The sequence below is a fragment of the Podarcis erhardii genome (genome assembly GCF_964252035.2).
Source record: "Podarcis erhardii genome assembly, chromosome: 10".
NCBI classification, from domain to species: domain Eukaryota; kingdom Metazoa; phylum Chordata; class Lepidosauria; order Squamata; family Lacertidae; genus Podarcis; species Podarcis erhardii.
The window spans coordinates 2,910,022-2,937,581 of NC_138500.1; the positions used below are offsets into that span (position 1 = coordinate 2,910,022).

Sequence of the window (27,560 nt, forward strand, 5' to 3'; positions counted from 1 at the left end):
AAGCAGCCTGTCCACATCCTCGGAGGTAACAGATTGGAATTGATCCCATGTAACAGGACCAGACAGAACTCTAGCACTCTCCCGCCCTGGCCCTGCTCCCACGGTGGAGTCTACCTCCTTCTGAATCTGAGCGATTTTATCTGCAAAAAACTTTGCAAACGCATTGCAGGAGATCTTGGGGTCCCTACCAGGCCCCGGTGGTACAGGTGGTTCTGATAGATTGCGAACCACCTGAAAAAGTCTCCTGCTGCTGTTTTCTGCAGATGCAATGGAGGCGGTGAAGAAGGCCCTCTTCGCCGTCGCCATTGCCACTTGGTAGGCTCGACGTTGAGCTCTAACCCGTGTCCGGTCTGATTCAGAATGAGTTTTCCGCCACCGGCGCTCTAGCCGTCTCAACGATTGTTTCATCACCCTCAGCTCCGGGGAAAACCACGGGGCTGTCCGGGCTCCATGCAATCAGAGAGGGCGCTTCGGAGCCAGACAGTCAATAGCCCTGGTTAACTCCGCATTCCAGCGGGCCACCAGGGAATCAGCTGAAAGGCCATCAACTTGGGATAAAGCATCCCCTACCACTCTCTGGAAGCCAATTGGATCCATTAAGTGGCGGGGGCGGACCATCCGAATCAGTCCCACCTCCCTGCGGAGGGGAAGGGTTGCGGAGAAGTCCAGTTGCACCAGGAAGTGATCTGACCATGGCACTTCTTTTGTTTCGCTTTTAGTTAATGTCAGATCACCAGCATCCGTAGAGGTAAACACCAAGTCTAAGGCATGTCCGTGGCTATGAGTTGGGCCAGACTTATTCAGGGACAGCCCCATGGAGGCCATGCTTTCCACGAAGTCCCGAGCGGCCCCTTGTAAGGTCGTGTCAGCATGGATGTTAAAATCCCCCAGGACAACCAAGCTAGGTGTCTCCAGGAGCATATCCGCCACGACCTGAAGCAGCTCGGGCAGGGAATCCTTGGTGCAGCGGGGAGGTCGGTACACCAATAGGAATCCTGTACTGCCCCTATTGCCCAACTTCCAGAACATGCACTCAGAAAACTGGGTCTTCATCATAGTCATGCTGGCCACATGACACGGAAGCTGTACGCCGGCTCCCTCGGCCAGTAAAGTGAGATGAGCGCTGCAACCCCAGAGTTGGCCAGGACCGGACCTAATGGTCAGGGGTCCCTTTACCTTTTTACCTTGCACAGCGGTGTCAGACTGGGACCTGGGAGACCAAGGTTCAAATCCCCACTTGGGTGCATTGCCGGATTAAGGTATAAGCTAAACAAGCTATAGCTTAGGGCCCCACTCTCTTGGGGGCCCCCTAAAAATTTAAAGGGGAAAAAGCACCTGGATGTACGTTTCCGAAATATAAGATAAAAAACAAATAAAATAAAACCTACATACAGCAACAGTGTTTTGTGTTGTGTATTACTTTGATAAAGTATGTATTTTGTTATGCGCAAATGGCTTTAGATACCTATTAAGTCCATAAATTACCATATAGCATATATTCAACACAAAAATCAGTAACCATTTGTTGTTGACAAAGGACAGCTGCACATATAAAGGGCCCCATTACATTCAGTAGCTTAGGGCCTCATCAAACCTAATTCCGGCCCTGCTTGGGTGTGACCATGGGCCAGACACTGCCAGAGCCTCCAAGGATCCCTATTTTCCAGGGACATCCCTGATTTAGAGAAGCCGCCCCAGTTTCTGATTTTATCCTGGAATTTTATCCTGTCCCTATTTTCATTGGGGAAATCTTGGAGTTATCCAACCCCCAAGCTGTCTTGTATGGGGAAGTGTTTTATTATGTTATTATGTTTATATATAATAATAATAATAATATAATAATATTTTATTTATACCCCACCCTTCTGGGTTTAAAAACTGGGCTCAGGGCCACTGACAGCAAATATAAAACATGTGACTTAAAAAATGCATAAAACAGCATAAAGCTGGTAAAGCACTGGGTGAATATGCTCCCATGGCAGAGACCCCGTGAGGAGCCTCGCTGCAGCATTCTGCACCCGCGGGAGTTTGTGGGACAGTTTCAAGGGCAGCCCCACGTAGAGCGAATTACAGTAGTCAAGCCTGGAGGTGACCGTCGCATGGATCTCATACACACACACAATGGTGGCACTGTGGTCTAAACCACAGAGCCCAGGACTTGCTGATCAGAAGGTTGGCGGTTCGAATCCCCATGATGGGGTGAGCTCCCGTTGCTCGGTCCCTGCTCCTGCCCACCTAGCAGTTTGAAAGCATGTCAAAGTGCAAGTAGATACATAGGTACCCCTCCGGCGGGAAGATAAACGGCGTTTCCGTGTGCTGCTCTGGTTTGCCAGAAGCGGCTTAGTCATGACCCGGAAGCCCTCCCCAGTTGTTTGTCCCCACATTCTGGTATTCGGAGGTAGATTGTTTCCAAACATGGATGCTCCACTTAATTTTCCCTTGCTCATAGGCACACATGGTCTTAAATTCTTCCACGAGGCAGGCTAACCCTTGCTTGCCAATTCTGGCAGTGTAATAATACAGATTCCAAGATGCAGGCTGTAACTGGGTCAGTAAAATGGCACATAAGCCAAGGAGCCAGAGGAGGGCAAGGGCCTTTGGGAAGAGAGGAAGAGAGAGAGAGAGGATCTGAAGAGAGATGATTTAATGCTCTCTGAGAAACGCAGGCAGGCAGAAGGCCTCTTCTCAACGGTGGTGGTGCTGTAATGTCCGCAGCTGCAACCTCAAGGCCGGAGTGAGTGGGTGTAAATGGAAAGAAGGATGCAAAACGGCCTGCGAAATGGTGCCACTTTGCAGTTTGCAGAAATGGGTAGACTTTTAAACACCCACCAGGGTTTACCCACATGTCCTTTTCCTCTACTCTTTCCAGGCATGGTCTACACCAGGGACGTCCAACTCCCAAGAGACTGCAATCTACTCACAGAATAAAAAAACTGGCAGTGATCTACCCCAATTTTTGGCGGGGGGGGGGGGGTTGTTGACCTTTTTTTAGGAAGGGAAATCCCGTTTGGGGAGGCGGGTAGGGCTGAGCTTTTTTTAACGAGAAAGGTCCAGTGATGCAGAGGAAAATGTCAAAAGCCGCTCACCAAAAGATCGCTAGGGAAACAATCTGCCTCACAATGGAAACGCCGTCTTCCGTTCCAGCAATCATGCAAAAATAGAGGCCGGAGCGAGGCCAGATGCTCTTATTCCATCACAAATGAAAAGGAGCCTGCGATCGACCAGGATCGACCAGAGCCTCCCAGTTGACCTGTTGGACACCAGAGCCATCCCGATTGACCTGTTGGACACCCCCGGTCTACACGTTAAAGCTCTGTGTCCAAGGACCCCCCCTTTTTTTTTTTTGCTCTGGGGCTTTCCCACAAAAACCCGCTCTTTAAAGCTCAATCGGAGCAAACAGAAATCCACGGAACACCTGAATTGATGTTTGCTCCAATTCAGCTTTAAAGAGCAGGTTTTTGAGGGGAACGCTCAGAGCAAAGAAACCCCAAACGTTCAGATATGGAGCATTAAATCTCACACCTCTGGCTTGAAAGAGATGCCCAAAAGTTAAGTGTGCACAGAAGGAACCTAGGAAGCTTCCTTATATTGAGTCAGACCCTGTTGGCTTTCTACGTCAGCATTGTCTACACAGACTGGTAGAAGCTCTCCAGGATTTCAGGCAGGAGTCCCTCCGATCCCTACTGGAGACGCCGGGGATTGAACCTGAGGCCTTCAGCTTGTAAGGCAGACTCTCTACCGCTGAGCTACAGAGGATCCTCAAAGGCTATGCAGGCATTGTGCTTTCCTTCTGGTACCAGTTGCATGCTAGGCGCCGTGCAGGATGCCCAACCAGGACCTGGTCCCTATTCAGAGGACCTAAAAATCGACAAAGAGCTAGCAGAGAGACCCTCCAGATCATCTAGTCCAGGGGTGGGGAAGCTTTGGCGCCCCAAACGCTGCTGAAGAAGCCCCACCAGCTCCAGCAAGCATGGCCAAGGGCCGGTGGGTAGCCCAGCAACATCTTTGAGGCCAAAGACTGCCCCCAGCTGCGTAGCCAGATGCACTGGCACCAGACACGGCGTCTTACGCTACTGCAATCTGCACTGAACCTCTGAGTCCACATTCTCAAGGGACTAATTCGGTTGTGTCAACCGGACCTTGGCTGAGTCAATCCTAGTAGAGAAGGGATGCCAAGGACCCAAGGGTCTTCTTCTCCCTCCCTGCCCATGCCAGAGTGTCCACTTCCCTCATATCCTTGGGAACACGCATACTTAGTGGGAGGGGAGGCGTGTGGATACGAGCCGCAGATGGTCTGTAGCACCAGAGCACAATGTCTGTTTTGGCACACAGAGCTTACGTTGTTATTGCACAGGCCTTGTGCTTTTTCTGAGCAACTAGTGGCACAACACACTCAGATTCAGCGATTGGGATGGGGAGCAAAGAGGAATCTTCACCTGAGAAGCACCTTCGCCGATGGATTCAATCGCTGTGAGCATAAATGCATCACAGACTGGAAAGCTCTTTGCACAATGGAAGTACAGTGGTACCTCGGGTTACATATGCTTCAGGTTACATACACTTCAGGTTACATACGCTTCAGGTTACATACACTTCAGGTTACAGACTCCGCTAACCCAGAAATAGTGCTTCAGGTTAAGAACTTTGCTTCAGGATAAGAACAGAAATCATGCTCTGGCGGCGCGGCAGCAGCAGGAGGCCCCATTAGCTAAAGTGGTGCTTCAGGTTAAGAACAGTTTCAGGTTAAGAACGGACCTCTGGAACGAATTAAGTACTTAACCCGAGGTACCACTGTATTGCAGAACGGAGAGATACAGTAGCCTAATTTAAGATGTACAGATGGGTAACGGAGACCAGCCTTCTTCATTCTGGTGCCCTCCAGGTGTTTTTGACTATGACTCCCATCAGCCTCAGCCACCTGTTCCCCGCCCCAGCAGCCAGTTAATTAAGGGTTGCCCCCTTTCCTAGGGAGCAGAGGTTCAGTGTGTTAAGCAGAATGCAAGACAGGCAGGTGTCAATCAACAGCTGATACACGACCTGTTGCAGCCCCCTCCATGCCAGGAAAAGCTCCACCTGCTGATTCCTGGTCCTCTGCTGTTGCTAAACTTAACAGAGCCCCCAGCCCTAAAGAAGAGCCAATCTTGGGAGTCCCTGCACAGCAGTCAGAGTGTGTGGATGTGCTCCGTCCCTGTGCATGCTCAGAGGCACTCTTCTTTCCTTTGTTACCTGCTGCTCAGCACATCAAACAGAGTTCCAGGTTGACTGAAACAAACAGAAAATCCACAGGAGGTGGAGGGAGTGGGGAAGCCACCATTCTCCTGACACTTGCTCCTCTCCCAGCACCTCTGCACCGTGGGAACCTGCAAGCATCAAACTGCAGTCCAGCACACTCCCTGCTGCATCCATGGGGGAGATCTGCTAGAGGCTGGATGAGATTAGAGTTTCCCCAGGGCTGTAGTCTGCAAGGGGGAGGCTGAGCTTTGAGAAGGCCTCTGCCACTTCTCTGTGTAGCAGATCCAAGCTAGAAGCGTGCAAACACACACACACACACACACACACACACACACACACAAACGCCATGCCCTGCCCCCTCCCTCTCCCTGCAAGGCGGGCAAGATGGCGGCTGTCTTGTAGGAAATTAAAAATGCATGACTTGGAATTTCTGCAAGCAGCGCTTGGGCTGCAAAGCGAGTCTCAGCGATGGCAGCAACAGCACAGGAGGGAAGATTAGACAAGAGGGTGCCATACGGGAGGGCAAGAGGGTGGCAGCCAAGGGAAAGGGGGCAAGAGGCGACGGGGGAAGCCCTTGCTGAAATGGGGCAGTTCCCAAAGCAACACAAGGAGCCTCTTTCTCTTCTCCTCTTTGGCGATCCCTCGTAGGCGAGTAAGATTGTCTTCCATAAACACAGTTTGAACAACGAGTCCCTAAGTGACTGTGGAGGCCAATTCTGGATCCACACATCCTTCCACAGTGGGGACATTGTTTTCTGGGCGGGAGCTGATCACGGTGTGGATTTGCCAAGCGTGACTTCCTATTGGCACCTTTCTCCCTTGCGTTCTGAGTTCGAGTGTCTTCAAAGCCCATGACACCTTTGGGAAAGGCTGTTCTCCGACTGGAGCGCTCGCAGGCCAGTGTTTCCCAGTTGTCAGTGTTTATGCTACATTTTTTTAGATGTGCCTTGAGAGAGTCTTTAAACCTCTTTTGTTGACCACCAGCAAGACGCTTTCCATTTTTAAATTCAGAATAGGGCAGTTGCTCTTGGAAGACAATAATATTGTGTTTGAAGCCGCCCAGAGTGGCTGGGGTATAAATAAATTATTATTATTATTATTATTATTATTATTATTATTATTATTATTTCACAGTTGTCAGTGTTTATGCTATATCTTTTTAGATATGCCTTGAGAGAGTCCTTAAACCTCTTTTGTTGACCACCAGCATTAAGCTTTCCATTTTTAAGTTCGGAATAGAGGAGTTGCTTTGGAAGACAATAATCAGGCATCCGCACAACACGACCAGTCCAACAAAGTTGATGTTGAAGAATCAGAAGAGAGCTGGCAAGTCAGTAGCAATCATCTCCATGCTTATAGAAGCCTAGATTCAGAAGGTGACATGTAGGTGCTCCACCATATTTACTGGATACATTTGAAAGCTGCCCTGGAGACCACACCCAGCTCTTCTCACAGAATCATAGAATGATAGAGTTGGAAGAGACTACAAGGGCCATCGAGTCCAACCCCCTGCCAAGCAGGAAACACCATCAGAGCACTCCTGACATATGGTTGTCAAGCCTCTGCTTAAAGACCTCCAAAGAAGGAGACTCCACCACACTCCTTGGCAGCAAATTCCACTGTCGAACAGCTCTCACTGTCAGGAAGTTCCTCCTAATGGTTAGGTGGAATCTTCATTCTTGTAGTTTGGAACCATTGCTCCGTGTCCGCTTCTCTGGAGCAGCAGAAAACAACCTTTCTCCCTCCTCTATGTGACATCCTTTTGTATATTTGAACATGGCTATCATATCACCCCTTAACCTCCTCTTCTCCAGGCTAAACATGCCCAGCTCCCTTAGCCGTTCCTCATAAGGCATCATAGAATTGTTGAGTTGGCAGGTCCTCCAAGGATCATCTAGGTCCAGCCCTCTGCCATGCAGGAACCTCAATGAAAGCATCTGTGACAGATGGCCATCCCGCCTCTGCTTAAAAACCTCCAAGGAAGGAGAGTTCACAACCTCCCGAGGGAGACCGTTCCACTGTCAGAAAGTTCTTGCTAAGGTTGTGTTCGAATTTCCCTTCTTGTCATTTGCAGCCACGGGTTCGGGTCCTCCTCTCCAGAGCAACAGCAAACAAGCTTGCTCCATCTCGCTGCTTGTCCTCACCCCCGTCGGCCGCTTTTAACTGAAAAGACAGCTTCTCTGAAAGCCAAGACGTTTCGAAAGAAACCAAAGACAATTCCAGCCCTGGGGGAACCAGCAACCTTCCCACAATGCAAAGCTCAGTTTGCATCTGCCCTAGGAAGAAGCTGAGCTGTTGGAGCATCAACCTGCCAAGTGAGAAACACAGCCCTCCCCTGGGATGGTGCTTCCTTCCCACATGGAGATGACCACGTTCTGGGCAGAAGAAAGACAGTGGTCCAGAGGGGGAACAGTAGAGCCCAAGAGTTGCAGCCAGAATTTCTCCCAAAACGGCCACTTATAAAGCACTGTGCATGGAGGGGTATGAAACCAAGAGGGCCGACATGTCCCGCTGTACAGTCCTCCATTTGAAGGGCTGGCAATGACCTCTTTGGGCGTGTCTTCTATCTGAAGGGCTCTCTAGCCCAGTGGGAAGAGCAAGACCCCCAAGCAGGTGAGCAGGAGGCCCTTGGAATTGCCCATTGACCGGGCAACAGGCTCAGCAAGCAGCTGGTCACAGTCTTCCCCAGCACAATGAGAGGTGTCACAATTCTATTTAGACTAAAGCAATTCTTTCTTTAAAAATAAAAAAAATAAAATTGAATTATTGACTACTGACAGCAGCTCTCCGGGGCTCCAGATGGGGTCCTTCCTAGCCCTGCCTGGAAACGTATTTATTTATTTCAACGATCCTGCTTAATCACTGTCATCTCAAAATACTGTACAAGAGAGTAAAAATGAGCTAAAACTATAAAATCAGAACTCAATCAAAAGTCTGCTGGATTAATTAATAAGGAAAATGCCAGGAATCGAACCTGCGGCATCTTACACAAAGCAGATGCTCCGCCGCTGAGTTCCTCCCTCTCCCAGGATCTATTTCAACACATTCACATATGCAAATTGTATGCAAATGTGTGCCCCCCTTTCGTCCTTCTTCCTATTTTGCCTTGGGCAATGCACAAGCGGTCACTCCAATGCAGGAGTCAGCAACCTTTTTCAGCAGGGGGCCGGGCCCACCGTTCCTCAGACCATGTGGTGGGCTGCCCTCTGGCTGCCCAGAGCTGCCCTCTGGCTGCAGGCTGGAGACATGAAGAGACGAAGAAGTCTTTTGGATAGCATGGAGCCAGCAAAAACACACACGCAAGCCCCTTCTGCCCTGTCGGGTGGCAGAGGCTTGCCTCACAAGATAAGCACCGGAAGTACGCTTTTCAAAACATGCATTCCTCGCAAAATGCATACCCGTATTCTGAGGACATCCTTTTTTAAGCATCTGTAACCACAGAGCCTAGGACTTGCTGATCAGAAGGTCGGCGGTTTGAATCCCCGCACGGGGTGAGCTCCCGTTGCTCAGTCCCTGCTCCTGCCAACCTAGCAGTTCGAAAGCACGTCAAAGTGCAAGTAGATAAATAGGTACTGCTCTGGCGGGAAGGTAAACGGCATTTCCGTGCGCTGCTCTGGTTCGCCAGAAGCGGCTTAGTCCTGCTGGCCACATGACCCGGAAGCTGTACGCCGGCTCCCTTGGCCAATAAAGCAAGATGAGCACCGCAACCCCAGAGTCAGCCGCGACTGGACCTAATGGTCAGGGGTCCCTTTACCTTTATACTCCCGCAGAGACTACCTTACACTGCGTTTAAAACCAAAATCACATTTGGATAAAAACCTTTTTACCTTTCACTTGCCACAAGGTTCTCACATCCTTTCCTGGGCCCTGACTCAGTTGGCACACCCACCCAAAATCATCAGTAAACTGGGACACACCCTGTTTTCTCGGACTGCGCATTGATGCCTTCCCACCTGTGATAATTACAGATAAAAAGGAGGCTGTGCTCAGTTTTTGCTGAGAAAGTTGCCAAAGTGGAAAGGGGGGGGGTTCCACACCCTGTAATTCCCGAGAGATGCCTGATCCTTTGCACATTTTGGGGAAATGTTGGCAGCCACCGCTCGCCTAAACTGCTTCTAGGGCAGAGGCAAGGGAGAAGGGACTCACCTCCATTGTCACGGCAACCAGCCCCCCCCCCCCCGCACACGATGATGCACATGCATGTGGATGTCTGCACTACATTATTTTCATCAGATGCACATTGGGATGTGAGGGGGTCTAGGCCCAGTTGCCTCAGCAACACTACATCTCAGTGCAATGCGAGGGAAAGTAGTAATTAAAGCTCCCCCTCCCTTCTCAACCAGTGGGTTAACAGGAAATGACTAATTAAAGGAAAGTTGAGCATCAGTTTACTACGAATGCCCTGGCTATGCTGAACAGGTAGTAATGAGAGGAAGGAGCCAAAATCAAGGGGCTTCTAATTAAAGGCATAGTAGCCCCCTTAGAAAGCTGAGACATCACCTTGCCAGCAAAGGCAAGTTAAAGCCATGGTTTTCCCAGTAGTGATATACGGAAGTGAGAGCTGGACCGTAAAGAAGTCTGATTGCCGAAGAATGGGTGTTTTTGAATTCTGGTGCTGGAGGAGACTCTTGAGAGTCCCATGGACTGCAAGAAGATCAAACCTCTCCATTCTGAAGGAAATCAGCCCTGAGTGCTCACTGGAAGGACAGATCCTGAAGCTGAGACTCCAATCCTTTGGCCTCCTCATGAGAAGAGAAGACTCTCTGGAAAAGACCCTGACGTTGGGAAAGATGGCGGGCACAAGGAGAAGGGGATGACAGAGGACGAGATGGTGGGACAGTGTTCTCGAGGCTACCAGCATGAGGGAGGCAGTGGAAGACAGGAGTGCCTGGCGTGCTCTGGTCCAGGGGGTCACAAAGAGTCGGACACAACTAAACAACTAAACAACAAGCCCCCCAAGAGCCAAAATATCACTCAGCTAGTCCACTGGACAGGCCAGCGCTGTGAAAGTATTTTCAGTGGGGGTGGAGTATGGAGTCGCCACTACTCAGGTATGAAAGAAGACAGGAGAATAAAAGGGAAAGCACTGGAGTGTAACAAACAAAATGGACTACAATAAATGGTGTAGCCTTTAAGGTGCCGCAAGACAGTTACCTTCCTTCCTGAGACCCTAGCGTAACTGCGATTTAAAATGGCTGTAATAATCTTCCCAAGTGATTTTTTATTTTTTTTAATCACTAATTAATTAACAAGATTTTTCCACCAAGGCAGGTACAAACGGGCCACTTTTGATTCCAGGTTTCCCCCGACTCAAGAGATCTCTGCACATGAGCATATTCTCCACACCTAAGTCCCTTACTGGATCAGGAACGGGAGGAATAAATGGGATGTGCATTTCGAAGCAATGGGAGACACATCCAAAGATGGACGTGTGCCAAGAAATCATGGCACCAACGAAAGTGGGAATGAGCCCCAAGTCAGCTTCCTACATTCCTGGAGGAAAGGGAGAAAGGGCGTTGGCCTTCATCCATGCTCCATGCCCTTGCCATGCTCAAGCCCCCCTTTTGACCTGGGATAGTTCAGTCAGTAGGGTATGAGACTCTTAATCTAAGGGTTGTGGGTTGTAGGATCCAAAATGCAGCAGTCTGATTGGTTCTAGAACAATAGGATCCAGAATGCAGCAGTCTGATTGGCCCTAGAACAATAGGACCCAGAATGCAGCAGTCTGATTGGTCCGCAGGAGCCACCCAATCCAGCTCCAGGTGGAAGTGAATCTGCAACCTGATTGGGCTACAGGAGAATCCCGGAATTAGCCAATCACGTGGGGCCCATTGTGTAAATAATGTATATAAAGCAGACATTCTGGGGGAACTTCCATTCCTCCTCACCACTATGAGCTGAATAAAGAGCACGGAATCCACTCTCGACTCTGAGTATATTTGAAGGGACAAGATGGTCCTCATGGTCCCTCCGAACTCTGCCATTCTAGGAAACGAGCCCTCAAGCTGCTACGGCTTCTCTTGTCATTTCTGGCCAAAAAGAGCTAGGATCCCAAGTGGAGAAGCATTATTATGCGCCTGGTGGGCAAACTAAAGAGGAAACAACACCCGCTGCCCCATTCTTGGGGTGTCAAACCTCTTGTTCTTCTGAACTGCCTGGGTGACACAATGGACACCCCTCCCCGGGAGCTGTTTGGGGGGGGGGGGGCTTCCATTGATGTTACCTCCGGCAGGCCTCCTCAGAGAACTCATCAGACACAAGGCCCAACTTCCCACGGCGCAGAAGGCAGGGAACAGGCGCTCCATCGAGCAGCACCAGAGCGGGGCCCTGAGGCAGGCAGGAGTTTCCTGCAGCATGGTTGCCATAGCGACAGGTAGGGTCTCTGAGCCCAGGCTGTCTGCCATCCCCAGCATCTAGGGTGGGGGGGAACTCTCCTACTGCACCCCCTACCCTGTATTCATGAACGTGGGAAACAGGAGTCTGGAGGTGCCCTCTGGCTGCAGGCTGGAGACATGAAGAGACGAAGGAGTCTTTCGGATAGCATGGAGCCAGCAAAAACACACACGCAAGCACCTTCTGCCCTGTCGGGTGGCAGAGGCTTGCCTCACAAGATAAGCACCGGAAGTACGCTTTTCAAAACATGCATTTCCCGCAAAATGCATACCCGTATTCTGAGGACATCCTTTATTAAGCATCTGTAACCACAGAGCCCAGGACTTGCCGATCAGAAGGTCGGTGGTTCGAATCCCCACGATGGGGTGAGCTCCCGTTGCTCGGTCCCTGCTCCTGCCAACCTAGCAGTTCGAAAGCATGTCAAAGTGCAAGTAGATAAATAGGTACCACTCCGGCGGGAAGGTAAACGGTGTTTCCGTGCGCTGCTCTGGTTCGCCAGAAGCAGCTTAGTCATGCTGGCCACATGACCCGGGAGCTGTACACCGGCTCCCTCGGCCAGTAAAGCGAGATGAGCGCCGCAACCCCAGAGTCAGCCACGACTGGACCTAATGGTCAGGGGTCCATTTACCTTTTATCACCAAATGGTGTCTTGCTACCACAACGCTGTGGGCTCGATCCTAGCCAGGTGGGAGAGATATACACCTGCACTCAGCTCCCTGGCTTGCAGCCATCAGCACACAGGTACAGGATATGTTGAATAAGCACCGAACTGCCTGCCTGCCTGCCTGCGCAGAGGGGATCCTGGCTGGCTGACAACAGCCCTTGGCATGTGGAGAGGAGCACTGGGCCCCAGGATGAGCTGGGGGGGCCTGCATGGGGGTGCCTGGTTCAGGCCCCTAAATATTTGTGCACCTGGGGCCACGGTCCCCCTGGCACCCTCATGCTATGCCCCTGCCCACATGTCCTGGGTGAGTGACCTCTGAAAGGTGCAGCAATGAAGGTGGGAAGAGGCTGCAGCAGAGACAGACAGAGGGATGTGAAACAGATCTGTTCCGTTGGTTTTGCAGAGGGAAAGCCTTCCTGCCCCCTCTCCTCTGTCACCAAGCAGCATCCTGAACCCTTTCTACCCTAGCTGTTTATTGTAAGAACTCCAGGCCCTGGTACCCGAGTTTGCTTTTTTCCTCTTCCCTACCCATGCCTTTCTCCTTTTGTGGCGTGTCTTTTTGGCAGAAGGCACGACCTGTCCTTTTAAAAAACTGGCCTTGAATCTGCCCCATGAGCCTTGTAAGAAATGTGTCAAATAAATCATGAATGAATAGGGTGGGGGTGGGGAGATGGTTGGGTGGAAAATCAGTGCTCCCGAGTCTGTGGTTGAGCCAAAATGCTTCTCAGCCCAATATTTCCTCCACCCATCCAGTGGAATGGAGTTATTCTACCCGCTCACTCCAGGCAAATAGGACTCCCACCTCAGAGACAGTGCTAGACCCTGAGCCCACACTCCCCGACTCTCTCGTGTGCGCACCTGACAGCTCATCAAGTCCTCCAGACCACATAATGGCTTTGGAGACAAATAGGCAAATTATTCTCTCTGTCCCCTTGGCTTAGATGAAACCTAAAGATCCAGCGTCCAAGGCATTAATCCACCCAGGGGGCCGTGTGGGTAATAAATTAAATGCTTATTGCATATGCATCTTGTCGTTACCCGGCTCCTCCTAACTGGGAGGGAGATTTACGAGTTTATTATTGGAACCGATAGATTAAATCTCTTCGGAGGAGTATAAATTATGCAGATGAGCTGGTGTTGCAATACGAAGGCAAACATCCAGCATGTGATGACAGTTCTGGGTGCATTTTAAACCTTCCCAGAGGCACACTAGGCTCTAGCTAGGTGTGAATTTATTGAAAGGGAACAGAGGGCATGGGATGGCATGGCTTCCCCCCAAACTGGAGCCCTTCAGGTGCTCTCTGGACTGTAATTCACATCAGCCCCAGACAGACTCATAGGCCGACCATGTAGGGCACCAGGTTGGGGTTAAGTGGCTATGCCCTCGCTAAACTCACTAAAATAAGACCCAAACCTTGGGGCTGCTACTGGTCACAGCAGACAGTGTTGAACAAGATGGGGCAGCATTCACACTCGGCACAACTGGCAGCTTCATATGGCCAGATAAGATGACGATTTCGCTGAATATTGTGAATTGTCCAATATGCCCTCAGAGCCAGTGTGGTGCAGTGTGGTTCCAATGTTGGCCTTGAGGAGATTTCACCCCTCCCATATCCAAGAATCTCCTGAGGAGCCTGCTGATTCTCCAGAGAGGAGGGGCAGTGTTCTGCTTTCTACTTATTCAGCTCCAGCACCAAGTCAGTCAGTCAGTCAGTCAGTCAGTCAGTCAGTGTATCGGAGAGAGAGAGACTGAGTGTTAGAGATCGTGTGTAGAGATAAGGTTGCTGCTAAGAGCAGCTGCAGACACTCAGTGCAGCATTCATTTATGCTTAGACCTATTTAGCTCTGTATATAGTTTTGTATTATAGTTATAGTTATAGAATAAAAGAAGATATTCTACAGAGCTGCTCTCCGAGTCGTTTATACACTGCCAGACTCTGCTATATTCTGCTGTGCGACGACTGTATTGTGGAAGTGAATCCGGTGCTCACAACTCTAAGCTGTGAGTCTGCAGCACTTTGACCTGTTCCTGTGCAGAAGGTGGTCTCTGGAAGTGCTACCCAGCTCGCCTAGCCCAGTCGGGGTTGAAGTGCATGAGTCCAGTTGGTGACACTGGCTCAAGGGCGATGCTGACAGGCCTAGGACCTGGGAGAACAGAGTTTGAATCCCCACTTGGCCATGAATGGAGTCAGTCACTTCCTCTCAGCCTAACCTACCTTGCAGGGTTATTCGGAGGACAAAACGGGGAGGAGGAGAACTCTGTATGCAACCTCGCGCTCCTTGGACCTGACCTAGCCACTGTGATCCACGCGACGGTCACTTCCAGACTTGATTATTGTAACTCACTCTACATGGGGCTGCCCTTAAGACTGATCCAGAAACTCCAGCAGGTGCAGAATGCCACGGCGAGACTCCTTACACATTCACCCGGTGCTATACCAGCTGCACTGGCTCCCAGTGGAGTACAGGATCAGGTTCAAGGTGCTCGTTTTAACCTTTAAAGCCCTATACGGCCTAGGACCCTCGCACCTACAGGACCGCCTCTCCTGGGATGTCCCACGGAGGACCTTACGGTCGTCAAACAAAAACATCTTGGAGGTCCCGGGCCACAGGGAGGTTAGGCTGGCCTCAACCAGAGCCAGGGCCTTTTCGGCCGTGGCCCCGATCTGGTGAAACGCTCTGTCACAAGAGACTAGGGCCCTGCGGGACTTGACATCTTTCCACAGAGCCTGCAAGACAGAGCTGTTCCACCAGGCCTTTGGCCAAGGCAGAGTCAAACCCCCTCCTTTGGTAATCCTCACAGAACTCTAGCCCAATGGTTGCCATTAATTTGATTCTGAATTGATTTTAGAATGAATTGATTTTAGAATGTATTTCTATTAATTGATTATGATTTTATGTAAACTGTGTTACCTTTACTGTGGTTAGCCACTCTGAGCCCGGCTTCGGCTGGGGAGGGCGGGATATACTGTAAATAAAATTTATTATTATTATTATTGGAGGCAAGGTGGGATATAAATGCAGTACACGAATAGGCAAATAAAGAAACAGATGCTGTCAGCTTGTGACACCACCCTGCAAGCCCCCCACTGAAGAGGGTGTTCTGCTCCCCCATTCGACAATCCTAAGGAAAGGTCTGTTTGCATTGGCTTTGTCCTGCTGGCATGGTAGAATCATGGAAACATGACCAGGAGAAGAGGCTCCTGAGTGCTAGGAACTAGTGGGAGCTGCAACCCAAATGAGTTTCTGTTGCTAGTATCCAGAACCTTTGGATTCTGCTGCTCGCAACGACCACCTCTCAGGAGCACCTGTGACAGCCGTCGCTGGTCTTGCATGCCCCCTGCGAGCTCCCTGCATTCTGCCAGCTGCAGCGCCTGCCGCTGTGGGTTCTCACACAGCCAGAGCCATCTTCGCTTTCATCTTCCCTTCCTTCATCGCCACAATTAAAATTTAAGTAGCACACAGCTTCGTTGCTCTGCGGCATCCTTTGGACTCAATACACAAGAACAGCAGAAGAGCCCTACATTTGGATCAGGCCACAGCGGGGCCCATGGAGTCCAGCATGCTCTTCCCACAGTAACCAACGAGATGCCCCACTGTGCGGCACCTGAGTGCAGCAGCACTCGGACCATGTGCAATGCCCAGAAGCTGGTGATCTTGGCGCGTGCAGCCTCTGACAGCAGAGACAGAATAGCCAGCACAGCCAGTAGCTACTGAGAGCTTTATTCCACCCCGTTAATTTGTCTAATCCTCTTTTAAAGCCGCCCAAAAGTTGGTGGCCATCAGCATTTCTTGTGGGAGCCAATCCCCTAGCTTAGCTCTGCATAGCAGATCACTTCAGAACAAGTAATAATAATTAATAACTTTATTGTTTATACCCCACCGATCTGGTTCACTCTCATCACAACCCAACACAGATCTTTCTTTGCATTTTTGTTGTTGGTCTTCATTGTTTTAGCAATGTGCTCCCCAAATTCCTTTTGGGCACCCCTTATTGTAACTCTCGACTTGTCCACACTTCCGCTTGACCTGTGCCTAGAAAGGACGGGTCTGAGGGGTTATCTGCTTGACCCTTCCTTCCAGGAATGGATCTGAGCAATTTTCCCCTGGCCCAGCAACTTCCCCAGGGAAAACCCGCTCTTTAGCTCCGAATAGGAACAAATGGCAAAATTCGGAAAACCCAAATTGCTGTTTGCTCCAATTGAGCACTAAAGAGCAGTTTTCCCCAGGGGAAAGCAGCAGAATGAGAGCAAGTGAGGGTAAGCCCTTTATCTCAGTGATTCCACCACAGGCCCTGGACAAGTTGGGGAGATGTGTGGAAGGCACGATCCTGCTCACCCACCTTTCTTCCAACCCAGCCTTTCCCATCCTTATGCCCTCCAGATACTGCCTGAGGTTGATGGAAGCATGACTGTGCCAGCTGGAGGTGATAACAGCTGAAGTCCAAAACATCTGGAGGGCACCAGGTTGGGGAAGGCTGCTCTAGCCCATCTCCCAGGCTGTCAGGAAGCAGCCCTTACTGGAGAAACAGATCTCCTTCCCTGCAGGGTCTTTCAGAAGCAAGATGGACCCGGTTTACCTCTTGCTATGTCTCCAGCACAAGAACAGCAGCCTATTTACAACAGCCACCACCTCTTCATGTAGCGGCTGGTATTCTGGGTGCTTTACATGAAACAAGACAGTAAAATAAGAGCCAAGCAAACACAGATTTAGAGAGATGATGAAGCAGAGAGGAAGAGAGAGAGAGGCGCTAAAGGCAGAAGCCGGTAGTGAAACCTCTAAAAGGCTCTCAGGGAACGAGAGATTACTCTGCCGTCACAGAGAAGGAGGGTCTCAAGGGACGATCATAAAGACAGGAAGGGGGTGTGAGGAGTTCTAAAAGGACCTCTCCAAACTGCATCAACGGGCATTAAAATGGCAGGTGCAATTCAACGTATGCAAAGACTCATTTATTTATTTTGTTTATTGAATTTATATACTGTACCCAGAGGTCTTGTCCCACTGTTTTCCCCCAGGGAAATTGCTCTTTAGTGCTCAATTGGAGCAAACAGCAATCAAGCTTTCTGCAGGTTGCCATTTATTTATTTATTGCATATTTATTTATTGAATTTGTATGCCGCTCTTCATCCAAAGACCTCAGAGTGGTTTGGAGCATAAAAGTTTGTTCCCATTTAGAGCTTTTCCCAGGCTACTCAAGCGCTTTTTCAAGGCAAAGAGGCAAAGGTTTTGCAGGATGAAGTTGGCTCCTGCACAGAAAGGCCTGATCATGGAACAAATCTGGAAGATGGTGTCTGAGCAAGAAGTACCAGCAAGGAAAAACTACCAGCGCTGGTCTCTTCTGTAGCCAGGATCTCCACCTTTCGAGGCCTTTCAAGCCAGCATGTTTTAATATCCCCGAAAGCCATCTTTCAATATGGCGGGATCCTTGGCTATTTTCTTTTCAGGGGACCTTAACACACCTCATTGAGCTTGTGAAAGGTTTGACAGTGATGCATAGTCCAAATCTCGGCTTCCTACCACTTCCTAAATGAATATCCTTTGCCAAGATTTGCTGAGATTCTTTGAGCTGCAGTCTAGATATGCTTTAATTAAATTGTTCAGCATCTGCCAATAACTCTGGGAAACCCCAACTGATTTAAAAAATAAAAATCAGGATGGGCAGGGTGTCCCTATGAAAATGTTTTGTGGAAGTTACTATCAGAATCATCCATGGTTTCTCGTGGAAGCCCCAGGAGAAGAAAGGATGAATGGGTTTTATTCAGTATTTTATTCTTTGGTGCCTGGAAGAGGAGCCTTAATGAGGAGGACTGAGACTATGCTTGTAAGGCTACGTCTAGAGTTCCCAAGAAGGGTTGATTTCTGCAAAAGAATCTTGCCAGGGCTGGAAGCTGCCTGGAATTCCAGTCTGAAAGCCATGCCGGCTAATCCCAGTGACCTGAAGGTGGACCCCGGCTATCCTGGAGGGAGGGAATGGCCATTGGCACATGGTCAGAAGCACTGCCATCATTCATAATTAACCCTCCATGTACCTGGGCGGAGCCTTGGCATGGAAACGAGTTGCAGGTCTGAGCTTACAGAACCCCTGGTGGGCTCTGGCTCCAACTGTGAGGGCCTGGTTCTTGGGCTCAGACTCGGAACCAGAGGAGACTCAGTCTGCACCAGATCCTTTGCTTCAGGCATCATCTGAACCAAGTCTGGGGCCTGATCCTGAAGAGTCCCCGTCTGCACAAGTTCCCCTGCAACAAACACCAGCTGGGCCGAGTCAGGGGCCTGAGCTGCCCTGGCTCCAGATGCAGGGATGACCTCGTTGCCTTCAGCTGGGCCATCACTTACAGCTGCTCCACTACTGGTTGGGTCAGGGGAGGCTGAGGCAGCCTCTGGGTCTAGTAACCCACCAACGTCTCCCGAGCTGCAGAGACTGAGGTCTGAGAGGAGAGACCTGAGTACTTGCAGGAGGAGTGCTCGCCTTTGGGCAAGACAGGGATGTGAGTCACCTGGGGATCAGGACCAGCCATTACCCCGACAAAGATAAAAGAAGAGGAGTTTGGATTTGATATCCCTCTTTATCACTCCCCTTCAGGAGTCTCAAAGTGGTTCACAATCTCCTATCCCTTCCTCCCTCACAACAAACACTCTGTGAGGTGAGTGGGGCTGAGAGACTTCAGAGAAGTGTGACTAGTCCAAGGTCACCCAGCAGCTGCAGGTGGAGGAGCAGAGACGTGAACCCGGTTCCCCAGATTACGGGTCTACTGCTCTTAACCAAGGCTGTCGGACCCCGCCCCAGGTTACGGGAGCAACATTGCTGTATGCTAGATCCTGCCTGAGATCGTGTACCTGTCCTTGCCTGGTTACCTGCCTCGTGTCCTGCCTTGGCCCTGTCGGACTGACTCCCAGCGGAACCTTCAGATTCTGGACCAGTCCTGGACCACATTTCATGGGTTACCCTCAGGCCCAGCACACCAACTAAACCCCAATCCTACCCTGGCATCTGATGCCAGGCTGTTTAATGCTGATGGGCACTTCCATTATGGGTGATATCCAGACCTTGAAAGGAGAACAGTCCTGCTTCTCTGTCTCTCACAGACCCTCGGCCTCCACAGAGACACAAAAGCCCCTCTTCTCTTAAGCTCCACTTCCTCTCCCGCCTCCTCCTTCTCCTCCACCCTTTAATGTATGACACTCAGCCAGCCACGGAGTAAATTCAAACTGAAATGCATCAGGTCGGAGAACAAATGCTCACGTAAGGGAAAGCAATTGTTACACAGAGGGAAAGAGAAAGAGGCAAGGGAGAGAGAGAGAGAGATCTCCGCTCTGCCCTTGGCTCCCTCACGATGCGCCAACATAATTCTGTCCCGGTTTACAGATTTTGCAAGACTCTCGGCCTGAACTACCTGTCAATTCAGGTTTAGCCAAGTTTCTTAATTAGTTGCTTTTTTCAGCAAGCTAAGCAGGAGCTGTCTAATTTACACAAGTGACAAACATAACGGAATAATAAAGAAGAGCTTATATGCCTATTTCTCAGCCCCAAACCGTTAATAATGCCAAACTCCTCCATAAGAAAGCTCCCACTTTTAGCAGAGAATTAGATTATCTGAGCAAATGCAACCCCTGAAATGTTAAACATCGTGGTTTCGCTGGTCGCTTCTGCCTGTAATCGAGATGGGTGCATGCGTCGCTCGCAGTGGGTGGGACGGAGGGCACAACGAGAAGCCAGTTTTTCGCCAGGTTTCAGAAGAGGAAGGGGAAAAAGCCCTCTCAGTGCTCCCCAGAAGATGGAAAGCAAAGATCCTCTTTGATTGCTAGTTGCATTTCCCTGAAACCAATAAATGCCATTGGGGAAGATGAGAGGCTGCCCCCCCCCCCGTCTTCTAGATTCATTTGGCCACCCCAGAATCCCTTCCATCCCTGCCCTGAAGGATGCCAACCTATAATCCTCAGACCAGGCCATGGCAGTGCACAAGGAGAAGATTGCCCATGAACCCAGTGCCCTCTTGGACCAGTCCTGGGTCGAGGAGGCTGTTTGGCAGGGCGGAGCAGGTGGGATTTCAACAACAAACCTCCTAACCCCTTGGGCCGAAGCTCAGCCTGGCTGGATACAGCTTCTGGCCTCCCTTAAACAATGCAGCCTGGGTCCAGCACTGGCTTGGCGGCAGCTTTTCCTGACATTCTTCAAGGCCCCCAGAGCATCTAAAAAAAGGTGGAGTATCCCAGGCAGGAAGCTGCAGCCACCACTTCAATGGAATGAGAACAGCCGTTCTTCCGGAGGAGGGGAGCCACCCATGGCTGGCGCCTCGAGGGCAGGGTCTTGCCAGCTCAGACACGCTGTGCTTTCTCTCTCTCTCTCTCTCTCTCTCTCTCTCTCTCTCTCTCTCTGGGTTTCCACAATGTCCACCATTTCTGCAAAGCCTCCAGCAAAACCCCACCATCCCATCCCTGCCTGAGACACACAAAGCTCAGAATTCCACCCCTTTCCACCTCCCTCTTTAATTCCCCCTATATTGAACAATCTGATTGCCAGCCTCCCAGGGCAGCAGGGCCTCGCCTTCCGCAAAGTGCCACACTCATTGTGCACTCTGCCAATGAACTCAGTAGCACAAGCTGGACCTGGCACAAAACGAGGCATCTTTGCCCTGCAAAAGGAGGACTCTGGAACAGGGGGCATGTGATGCTCTTCAGACCCAGAATAAGGAAGGGATAAAGGATGCGTTTTCTCTCTCCCTCCAGTCTTTCCCTGCTCCAGGGCTGCCAACCCCAAACCTGAGCAGATTCCGTAGGCCTTTTGTAAGTCCATGCAAGTACCTGAAAGTGGGCTTGGTAGCAAGCAAGCAGTGAGTGTTCGGTCCTTTCGAAATTGGTGTCCTATGTTCTTGGTAGGGCGCCCCGGAGACAAGCCTGACCCATGTATCCTGCAGTAGGGGCAGCTTTCAAGCCATCTTCAAGGGCAGTCCCACAGAGAGTGCATTACAGTAGCCCAGTATTACTACTACTACTACCACTACTACTTCTTATTTATACCCAGCCCATCTGGCTTGGTTTCTCCAGCCACTATGGGCAGCTCCCATCAGAATATTAAAAATGCAATAAGACATCAATCATTAAAAACAACCCTAAAACAGGGCTGCCTTCAGATGTCTTCTAAAGGTCAGGTAGTTGTTTATTTCCTTAACATCTGACGGGATGTTCCACAGGCAGGGTGCCACTACCAAGAAGGCCCTCTGCCTGGTTCCCTGTAACTTAGCTTCTTGCAGTGAGAGAACCGCCAGAAGGCCCTCGATGCTGGACCTCAGTGTCCAGGCAGAATGATGGGGATGGAGACGCTCCTTCAGGTATACTGGGCCAAGGCCATTTAGGGCTTGAAAGGTCAGCAGCAACACTTTGAATTGTGCTCAGTATGCTCAGTACTGGGAGCCAATGTAGGTCTTTCAGGACCAGTGTTATATGGTCTTGGCGGCTGCTCCCAGTCACCAGTCTGGCTGCCTAATTCTGGATTAGTTGTAGTTTCTGGGTCACCTTCAAAGGCAGCCCCACATAGACTGCATTGTAGTAGTCCAAGCAGGAGATAACTAGAGCATGCAACACTTTGGGGAGACAGTCCACGGGCAGGTAGGGTCTTAGCCTGCATACCAGAAGGAGCTGGCAGACAGCTGCCCTGGACACAGAATTGACCTGCACCTCCATAGACAGCTGTGAATATAGATGCCACACAGTGCCAGGGTCAGAATGCAACCTGTGACAGCCCACAACCCAGAAGCTGAAGGATCGGGCCGCTGTCATCCTAAGCCAGTCTGGCAGCAGCCTTGCAGGGAGGAGCAGAAACCATGGCAAAGCTGCGCTCACAACTTCCCAAGCTGCAAATCTGCTCCAGAGGGATGCTAGAGCACCAATGGCGGTTAAAGCCTCAATGTGATCAAGGAGGACCAGCTGGGTTACATTTTCTCCTGTCTCTCCCCCATTACAAGTCACCTGCTAGGGCAGCCAAAGTTGATTCCGTCCCCAAACTAGGCCTGAGCCCAGACTGGGATGGGTCTAAACCAGGGGTCAGCAAGCTTTACCAGCCATGGGCCGGATCACTCCCATGGAGATTGTCTGTGGGCCGGACTGGCGCAGCGCGATGCTGGAAATCGTATCTGCATATGTCCGTGGCGCTTAAAATCACTTCTGTGCATGCCCAGATGCCAAAAATTGCACCTGCACAGAAGCGGTTTTCGGTGTCTGAACATGCGCAGACACAATTTCTGGTGTCTGCGCATACACAGATGCCATTTCCGGTGCCACTTGGCAGGGGACTTGCCAAGCGGGCGGCTCAGTTTGCAGGCAGATCGTGGGCCAGTAAAACGGTCTTCATGGGCTGCATTCAGCCCATGGGCCACATGTTGCCAACCCCTGGACTAGACAAACTGCTTCTCCCAAGAGTGCCCTACAATTTCACTAAAAAAATAACAACTGATAGTCGAGTAAATGCTGCAAATATTGCCATATTTTTTAAGACTGGGCGTAGGCAGCGTTTCCCCTCCAGAGAAAAAATGATGTTTCTCCCCTCCCACCCCTTTTGCATTAAAATATTTTTTCTCTGTGTTTCCCTGCATCCCTACTCATGTCCAAAGAGTTAATTTTGCTCTGAGGCAAGGCTGCAAGGGAAGGTCGCCCCCACCGGCATTTCCATGCAGCTTGCTACCTTTTACAGGGGAGGGGGCAGAACATTTCTGCTCCCTTTATTCAGCTCTGCCTTTGGAACAGCCACGCGGCACACTGCTGGGCTTTTTATGGAAAGCCGCCCCCAGGATGGGAACGAGAGCAGAGAAAGAGAAGACCGAGGAGGGGGTGGGAAACAGGACTGAACAGAGAGTCCCCTTTGCCAGGCAGCTTGCAAAGGAAACTCTCCCCCAAGTGTGGGGCTGTGGGCACCGAACAGAAGACGCTGGGCGTGAGCAAGGGCTACAATTACAGGTGGGGCAGGAGGCAGGAAGAGGATATGGGTGGAAAGTCACACACTCAGCACCCCACGGGGCTGCCAGCCTCTTACCAGTCTCGCATCTGCCCCAAGCGCTTTGCACGGCCACCGCAGACCCGTCGGTGGCGAACCCAGAGGGGGGGGGGAATGAACAACAGCGACGTTTTCAATCTTTAATGACCTCCCCGAGCCTCCCCGCGAACCTTCCTTCTCCGATAACAGTGTCTCCCGTGGCGACCAGAGACGCAGGCTAAGATTACGGGGCAAGTCCAGGGGATGCTTTCAGAAGTGACGGGCAGCACCCGTTTATGCCTCTCCTGCATGGGTTGCAACTATGCAGCTGGGAATCTTCAGAATGCGGTTGGTGACATAGCAGAGACACTCCAGGAAGGGGGCAGCGTGACCCTGGAGTGAGCCACCTCAGGCCACGCCACTTCATACAACCGCAGTCAGAAGTGGGCTTTTGGTTAAGTTTGTCCACCTACCAGTTGTTTTCTCTCTGACCACAACCCATGGACAGAATGAGACCTCTTGAGCTGCCCGCAAGAGGAACAGGGTTTCTGAGCACGGGGGCAGAATCCAGAATGCATTCGCATCATGGCCATGATCACATAGGAACAAGTGTCAGCAGTGTGTGGGCCAGTTCAGGGACGGGTCCACCAGGAAAGGGTCTTTTTTAAAGCAGAGCTCTGTGAACGGTACAGTCTCAACAGAGGGGCCTCTGCCCTACAGTGACTGAGCAGAACCCACCAGAAATCTCTCGAGCAGACCAAGATGGAAAATCATTGCCCCTCTCCATTTGCCCACAATTGCACAAAGATTGACGTAGCCACTGGTCCATCCCTTGCAAAAGGGCCTGTAGGGCTTGTTTACAAAGCTATTGTACTACCAACCTTACTGTCTGCTTGTGAAACGTGGACCACTTATAAACGCCACCTCCAACTCCTTGAAAGATTCCATCAACGGTGTCTCCAAAAAAAATTTATACATCACTTGGGAAGACAGGCGAACTAATACCAGTGCACTGGAAGAAGCAAAGATCACCAGTGTTGAAGCAATGATTCTTCAACATCAACTTCGTTGGACTGGTCATGTTGTGTGGATGCCTGATGATCGTCTTCCAAAGCAACTACTCTATTCCGAACTCAAAAATAGAAAGCGTAATGCTGGTGGTCAACAAAAGAGGTTTAAAGACTGTCTCAAGGCAAATCTAAAAAATGTTTAGTATAGACTTTTAGAAGACATCTGAAGGCAGCCGTGTTAAGGAAACTTTTAATGTTTGATGGACTATTGTATTTTAATATTTTGTTGGAAGCCACCCAGAGTGGCTGGGGAAACTTAGCCAGATGGGCAGTGTATAAATAATAAATAATAAATAATAAATAATAAATAATAAATAATAAATAATAAATAATAAATAATAAATAATAAATAATAAATAATAAATAATAAATAAATAATAAATAATAAATAAATAATAAATAATAAATAATAAATAATAAATAATAAATAATAAATAATAAATAATAAATAATAAATAATAAATAATAAATAATAAATAATAAATAATAAATAATAAATAATTAGTATTAGTATTATTTAAGTACCAACAACTGGGAAACACTGGCCTGCGAGCGCTCCAGTTGGAGAACAGCCTTTACCAATTGTGTCATGGAATTTGAAGACACTCGAACTCAGGACGCAAGGGAGAAACGTCCTAAGAGGAAGGCACGCTTGGCAAATCCACACCGGGATCAACTCCCTCCTGGAAACCAATGTCCCCACTGTGGAAGGACGTGTGGATCCAGAACTGGCCTCCACAGTCACTTATGGACTCACTGTTAAAACCATGTTAAAACCATGTTCATGGAAGACAACCTTACTCGGCTATGAGGGATCACCAAAGAAGTCAGCAAAGGTGCTGTGATCTTTTTGGATGCAACCTCATTTGTGTTGTGTGGATATGTAGACCTGGATGAATCACTGGGGGAAGTAAAGGCAGACACACACTCCAAAGGGTGGTGAAAGTGACTGAAGAGCACACTTTGCATCTGAGGTCACCACCAAGAAAACTTATTCAAACTACTTTCCCCACACTTGGGGCTCATCCAGACTTCCACTTGTCCTGGGTTTTCCACAGAGTGATGTTTTCTCTGATTCAGGGCTAGAGAGTGTGCTTTTCCCAGGGAAAGTAGTGGGGCAAAAGGGAAAACCACTTGGAGCCATGCTTTCTAGGCATGCAACAGTGTGGACGAACCCTAAGAATGCCAGACTGTAGCAAGGGGCATACAGACATTTGGGTGCTTCCCACATGACGAGTCAACAGGCTACAAGCAGACATGGGTGCAGGATGAGCAGTGAGCATCTCTGACTGACTCTCCCTCCATCCCAGAACTCTGTCGGAGGCTGCAATGGCTAGCTGAGGGCTGGGTGGGCATGCTTTGGAGAAAATAGCTTCATGGGCTGTCAGGGAACTGACATCAGAGCGAGCAGAGCGAGAGGCGGAGGCAGGGCTCCAGGGCGATGCCGGAGAGGGGACCAGCAGGGGGGAAGGAATTCAGCGTAACACCAATAGAGAAGAGAGGGAGATGGAGGAATTGGTGACAGGGCTCCAAGACCCTTCACCCGAATCTAGTGGAGAGAGCGCTGGCACGCCCCTGCCTTCCCCTCACTTGCGCAGACGCGTTCCGCGCAGGAGGAGACTTGGGGTCAAACAGCTTTTATGCTGGAAGAGGTTCAAGAAACGCCCACTGACGGATTCTGCAAGTGACTAACAGGTCACGGAGGGCGAGCCCCAACCCTAAACATGGTTGAGCAAACAAACGGACTAAACTGAAGGCAATTTATGCACAAGTAACCCCTTACAACCATTACATGGGCGAAATAGGACTTCCTGGTGGCCAAGATTGGCCGGCATGCCAGCAGCTCCCTGCCCCCGCTGCAACCCCTCCAAGTGCAAGCTGTTCTCACAGAGCGCGTCCCCCTCCATGCTATTCCTCTCATACGGGCCCCGCAACCAGTGCGAGGCCGTTTTCCCTGTGATTCCCATTCCAGGAAGGGTCACTGGCTGGATGGGGCATTTCCAGTAAAGAAGGAAGAACCTGCTATTGGAGCAACAAGAAAGCGACCTTTTGACTGCATGCTTATCGTACTCCTAAACCATCACCCTTAAAAGCAAACCAGCTAAGGCCCTTCCTGAAACTGGCTGAGCAGCCCATTTGTATTTTGCCAGGGTGGTATTATTTGATTTTGAATTGATTTTAAAATGAATTGATTTTAGAATGCTGTGTTACTTTTATTGTTGTTAGCCGCTCTGAGCCCGGCTTTGGCTGGGGACGGCGGGATATAAATAAAATTTTATTATTCTTTTATTATAGCAGCTGGAATGTGGGTTGCTGGCAGGTTGGGCTTGAAACCCTAACAGAGTCATGAAGCTCACTGGGTGACCGTGGGGCCAGTTGCACTTTCTTTGCCTAACCTACCTCACAAGGTTGTTGTGAAGACAAAATGGAGAGGGGAAGAACTATGCTCCCCACCTTCAGCTCCTTGAAGGAAAAGTGGGGTGTAAATGTGATAATAATGGTGGTGACAAACATTAGATTTGTCTACTTCATTTGCAGATCAGGATCTGGGCACCCTCCACCTAACTAAGGGGCGATGCTGGAACGAAAACAAGCCACACCTGCCAAAATTAAAGCACCACACCGTGCAAGGTGAACAGAACACACATTCCTAGGAGAACCATTGTCCAGTCCTTGTGCAATGCTGCCTGCCTGCCTTCCAGCTGAGCCCAGCCCAACCCCAAACCCCACAAAGCTCTCCTAAAACTTCCCACATCAGCCCTGATGAGTGCCAGCCTGCCAGCAGGGCTCAAGGCGGCTGGTCACGTCTGACAAGGGCATTTTCCAGAGGAGAGGCAAAGCGGCCTCCAGCTGCCGTCTGCTTCAACCTGCCTCCCACCGGTGTTTCACCCTTTCCCCGAGAATTTCTCTTGCCACAAGGAGGAGCGCAACAGTGCCAGATGTGGCGGACTACATTTCCCAGCATGCCACAGGCATTCTGAGTCCTTCCTTCGTGCCCTAGACAGCCCTAAAACCAAGGTCAGCAGGGGCAAAAGAGGTTCTATAGGCCTGTGACCCACACCTGCTAGTCTTTCATACAGATGTGGACCCAGAGAGAAGGGGGCATTAGTCCCCACCTCTAGGACTGTTCCAACACTCCCCTGTACAGAGACGAAATCTCACCCAACTCTTGCATTAAAATCCCCCAGGAGGATAATTTTATCTTCCTTAGGCTTCTCTCCTGCCCAGAAACCTGTGT

At 50.2% G+C, this 27,560-nt stretch overlaps 1 protein-coding gene across 9 annotated transcripts in view; it reads right to left on the minus strand.

Annotated features, from left to right (window-relative positions):
- The window catches only part of SHANK3 (SH3 and multiple ankyrin repeat domains 3), a 487,858-nt gene that overhangs the window by 403,841 nt on the left and 56,457 nt on the right, over window positions 1–27,560 (minus strand). The window lies entirely within an intron of this gene.